This window comes from Nicotiana tomentosiformis, chromosome 6 (genome assembly GCF_000390325.3).
Source record: "Nicotiana tomentosiformis chromosome 6, ASM39032v3, whole genome shotgun sequence".
In the NCBI taxonomy this organism is placed as follows: Eukaryota; Viridiplantae; Streptophyta; class Magnoliopsida; order Solanales; family Solanaceae; genus Nicotiana; species Nicotiana tomentosiformis.
Genome location: NC_090817.1, coordinates 116,612,598 through 116,618,597, shown reverse-complemented (window position 1 = coordinate 116,618,597; position 6,000 = coordinate 116,612,598).

Sequence of the window (6,000 nt, the reverse complement as noted above, 5' to 3'; positions counted from 1 at the left end):
AAGTCATAAATTATTTAAAACATATACGGGAAGTTTTATTTAGGGTAACGGGATTCTAAAAGTCAAAACGACCGGTTGGGTCGTTACAAATGCGTCTGAAGCAATCGCATCTAGTCTGGTAGGAATAGCATAGAATCGGGCCTGACCACCACCTGATCGGTCTCCCCCTCTAGGGTGACCCCGAGCTGGCTGGGCAGGTGCTGAAGGCATACGCTGACTCCTCTGCTGAGCTGGACCTCCCGTAAGACGGGGACAATACCTCTTGATGTCTTGATGTGACCCATATCTCCACACTCGAAACAACCCCTCCCTACGAATGGCAGTGAGGACAGGAGGGAGCCCCGAGAACCAGAATACCCGGTAGAAGAGCCCGGTGCCGATGAGCCCTAAACTGAAGGTGCATGGGCCGAACTCTGAGCTGGAAGGGCACGGAGAGATGACTGGCCCTGATGTGTATTGTATGAACTATGGTCGGATGATACACCACAGTGAACTGGATTAGCCGTCTGAGCATACCTATAAGGACGACCCCTGCCGTGGTGGAACTGACCTCCAGAAGGAATAACACTAAAACCTCATGACCCCCAAGGCCTTTTGGCCTCTCTCTCAACCCGCTCCTGGCTGCAGACCATCTCTATCTGCCGAGCAATATCGACAACCGCATCAAAAGTAGCACCAGATACCCTCTCCCTAGTCATAAGCAACCGTAACTGATTTGTGAGGCCATCGATGAACCTCTGAATCCTCTCTCTATGAGTGGAGACCAGCCAAACTATGTGACGATCCAACTCAAAAATCCTCATCTCGTACTGCATCATAGACATGCCATCCTAACGAAGCTGCTCAAACTGTTTGCGCAGCTTCTCTATGCGAGACTACGGCACGAACTTCTCCAAGAAGAGAACGGAGAACTCCTACCATGTAAGTGGTGCTGCACTGACCGTCCTGCGCCTCTCATAAGCCTCCCACCATCTGAAGGCAGTCCCAGAAAACTGAAAAGTAGTGAACAAGACCCCACTGGTCTCCAGAATACCCGTTGCCCGAAGCATCCGCTCGCACTTATCTAGAAATCCTTGAGCATCCTCTGACTCAACACCGCTAAATGATGGAGGTCGAAGCCTCCCAAATCTCTCAAGTCTCATCTGCTCATCATCAGCCATAACAAGGATTGTCGGGGCCTGAGCAGCTGCAACTGGTTGGGATGGTAGTACCCCCGGTATCTGAAGTCCCTTCACTACCTTCCCTAGAGTACGGGCAACAGGGGTATGAGTACCTCCCCCGACCTGAGAAGTGGTAGGTGTAGCCTGAGCTGAAGCCATCTGAGCAAGGCCAGTGCAAACTGTCAATATCTGGGCCAAAGCCTCCTGAAGGCTTTGTATCACAATTGGCACAGCTGGTGCCTGAGCTGGCCCCACTGGCTCAACTGTATCGGGTACCTGCTCCTGAGTTGGAGCGACTGGTGGGTCTACAGGTGCTTCCCTAGCTGTTGTACGAGTTGCACCCCTGCCCCTACCGCGGCCTCTACCACGACCTCGACCTCTCATGGCCCTAGCTGCTGGTACTAGTGGTTGTCCATCCTGCCCAGTAGTACGTGTCCTCACCATCTATGAGAGAATAGAATAACAGAAGTTTAGTTACCGTAATCAATAAATCTGCACGACAAGAATGCAAGAATGTGAAATTTCCTAAGGGTTCAGCAACCTCTCGAAGATAAGTACAGACGTGTCCGTACTGATCCTCAAGACTCTACTAAACCTGCTCATGACATGTGAGACCTGTGTAACCTAGGCTCTAATGCCAACTTGACACGACCCAAAACCAACCATCGTGATGGTTCCTATCATGGAATAAGTCAAGCCAACTCCTCAACCAGTTCAACCAAATAAAAACATTGAAAATTAAATGGAAGCAGTTAACATTTACTAAAAACTCTTTAAAAACCAAAATAAAACCACAACGCAATACAAATCTCTCCCAAAACCAGGGTGTCACCGAGTACATGAGCATCTATACCAGGATACAACCTACTACAATGTATGAGGAATAAGAACTGAAATACAAATAAAGATAATGAAGGAGAGTTAGGGCTTGCGAATGCCATGCAGCTACCTTGATAGTCTCCGAGATCTCGACTCCTCACTCAGCATCCGCCGTAACTGGAAGCACCTGGATCTGCACACGAGGAGAAAGGTGTAGCATGAGTACAACCAACTCAATAAGTAAAAAATCCAAACTTTGGACTGAAAGTAGTGACGAACTCAATGGGAACAGTTCAATATAGAAAATAACAGTGCAGAAACTTAGGCATGCTTTCAAATTCGATAGATATCTCAAAACAGTAAAATGGATCAAATTTGAATGATATGAAGGATATAACTCCTCGACTTCTACACGCCAATGCACATGTTGTATGTGACACACCATGATGACCGCCTCATGTGCTCACACTCTCAAATGCTCAATCACTCAGTATTGTACATGGCTCATACGGCCCATGGAAGATCTATCCCGAAATATATACATCACTGACCATCGGTCACCCAGTACTGAGTAGGGACAAATCTAGCCTGTGGAGAAGATCCATATCCAGGTATATAATGCGTCAGACAAGATCCATGTCCAGAGAAGATCCATCCCTCAGTATAACCAACCGTGCTCACTGGGGGGTGTGCAGCCCGATCCCATAAATGTCACTCGTAGTCAGGCCCTCGGCCTCGCTCAGTCATCAATCTCTCCAGTCTCTCTCTTACGGGCTCACAGTGTCATGAAACTAGCCCTAAAACAATGATATGATGTATCAATAAATAAGAACAGAGACTGAGATATGATATCAAAATGAATGAATATGACTGAGTACGAAATATCAATGAAATCAGTAAGACAACAACAAGAAATGACCACTATGGGTCCCGTCACTTGGCATATGTGTTACCTCAATACCAATCACATAACATATAATTCGGGGTTTCGAACCCTCAGAAACAAGTTTTACTTACCTTAATCCGAGCAAATCCTTACTCCAATATGTCTTTGCCTCGCAAATCATCCTCTAAATGACCCAAAGCTAGCCACAAACAGTACAATACAATCAATACGGGCTAAAAGAATCAATTCTACAAGAAATTACTAAGTTATAATTCAAAATCCGAAGTTGGTTTAAAACTGCCCCCTCCCCTCCCCCTCCCCCACCCCCCGGGTCCACATCTTAGAATCCAACAAAACTCACAAAATTCGAAAGCCCGTCCAACCACGAGTCCAACCATACAATTTTTATCAAAATCTAACACCCAATCGTCACCCAAATACCCAAAATCAACTCTCCAAATCCCTAGCCTCAAACTCCAAAATTACACCTCAAAAACACCCAAATTAGGTGGTAAAATCAATAGGGATACAAGATTATTGATCAAAAAAAGCACAAGGGACTTATCTCAAGAATTCCCTCAAAAACCCTCTCAAAAATCGCCTTAGTCTGAGCTCAGAATGTTTGGAAATGAAAGAAATCGTGAACCCTTATATTTTTAATTCTGCCCAGCAAAACTGCTTCTGCGGTTCACTTGACCGCATCTGCGGCCTTTCACACTTCTGCGGTGCCCAGTCCGCTTCTACAGACACGCTTCTGCGAAGGGTCGTCCGCTCTGGGAAGATGCCTCACCAAGCGCCCATGCGCTTCTGCGATCCAACACCAGCATCTGCGGACACGCAGGTGCAGAAAGGACCCCGCACATGCGACCTATGCTAGCTTCCTTCTTGACCGCTTCTACGGCCCGTTCCTCATTTCTGCGAGCTTGCATCTGCGGTACCCAATCCGCAGGTGCGATTATACCAGCAGTTGCAAATCTTCAGCAATTCTTTAACTTCAAACCTTGGTCCGTTAACCACCCGAAATCAACCCGAGGCCCCTGGGACCTCAACCAAATATACCAACAAGTCTTAAAACATCATACGAACCTAATCGAACCATCAAATCACCTCAAATAACATCAAATTACAAATCGCACATAGATTCAAGCCTAATGAACTTGAAACTTCCAAACTCAACACCCTACGCCGAAACCTATCAAATCACGTCCGATTGACCTCAAATTTTATACACAAGTCACAATTGACACCACGGACCTACTTTAACTTCCGAAAATTGGAATTTGACCCCGATATCAAAAAGTCCACTCCCAGTCAAACTTCCCAAAATTCAACTTTCGCCATTTCAAGATTAATCCAACTACAGACCTCTAATTCACAATCCGGACACGCTCCTAAGTCCAAAATTTTCCAACGGAGCTAACGGAATCATCAAAATTCAAATCTGGGGTTGTTTGCACATAAGTCAATATCCGGTCAACTTTTCCAACTTAATCTTTACATTATGAGACTAAGTGTCTCAATTCACTCTGAAATCTCTTCGGACCCAAACCAACTAACCCGGTAAGTCATATAACAACTGTAAAGAACAAAAGGAGTAGTAATTAGGGAAACGGGGCTACAACATTCAAAATGATCGGCTGATTTGTTACAATAGTAGTTCAACTTCCTTATGTAAGCTCCTAATTTAGTTGACAAACTTGCTCCAAAGTAGACCTCCTGCACTATCAGTCGAATAATAATCTTTGTTGGCCTTATTTGCTTTTGGAATATTCTATTATTCCTCTCTTGCCACATACGATAAACACTAGCACCTGCACTTCTCCGTTTGTACATATTGATAGCCCACTGGACTTCATCGTTCCACAACATGATGGTTTTGTTGATGTTCTGCCACAACAGTATCTTCTTCCAAATGCCATCAGTTCTCTCACATCCAAATAAGAGATGTTGAGTGGTTTCATGTTCTTTATTACAAAAAGGGCATAGTAGATCAGTGGTATTCCCCATTGAAAAAATATGTCTTTAGTGTCCAACCTTCCATACATATCTAGCCTCAGAATGAAAATCCACTTAGGAGATCCTTGATTATTGCATATAATCTTCCTCCACGACACCTTTGGGAATTCCCCTAGTAACCTGTGATACACCTATTTAACTGAGTAGTTGTTCAGTTGTGGGATATCATTGTGGGTGTAACATGCCTCTTCTAGGTAGTGTCTCACCTCGAAAATCTGTTGTACCACCCATGATGCATTCTTAGGATTAATACTCCAATCTGGTCTCCCTTTTATGTAGTGTGTGGGGACCCAAATGACCCAGAACTTCTCCTTTCTCTTGCATACATGCCACAATAGCTTCCCTATAGTTGCTTGGTTCCAACAATTAATATGCAACTGATTAAGACCACCATCTGCCTTAGGAGCACATATTTTATCAAATACAATAAAGGACTGTCTTGTGAATTGAGCAGTGCATGTCCATAGGAACCTTCTGAAAATTGTCTCTATAAACTGGATAAGCTTTTTTGGAAGGATGAAAACCTGAGCCCAGAAAGTTTGAATGGTATATATCCACTCTTGATCATCTGTGTTCTGCCAACATTTGAGAGGAATTTAGTTATCCACGAGGTTATTTTTTCCAGCATCTTATCAATAAGGGGTTCACATTGCAGAATCGACAGTCTTTTGGTATTTAGGGGCACACCTAAGTGATGCACTCCATTATCCAAGCAACAAATGTTTCTGGGAATCCAATCATCCTCAAAATTTGCTGCAAGTATGGCCATTCTAGGGAATCATAGGCTTTCTGCATGTCAATTTTGAGCATGCATCTAGGTGAGATGTTCTTCCTCCCATAGTCTTTAACTAGTTCATGGTCCATGATGATGTTATCCCCAATTAACCTTCCAGGAACAAAGGCAATTTGGCAGCTATTAATCAGATGGTTCATTATCCCTTGCATTCTGGTTGTTAGCACTTTGGAAATAATCTTGTATAGCACAGTACAATAGGAAATTGGTATGTATTCCTTTATGGTATATGGGTGTTAACCTTAGGGATTAATGTGATTGTTGTGCGGTCTGTACATACTTCTTGAATTGAAGAATTCTATCTCAGTTTTTTTTACCTCCTCACT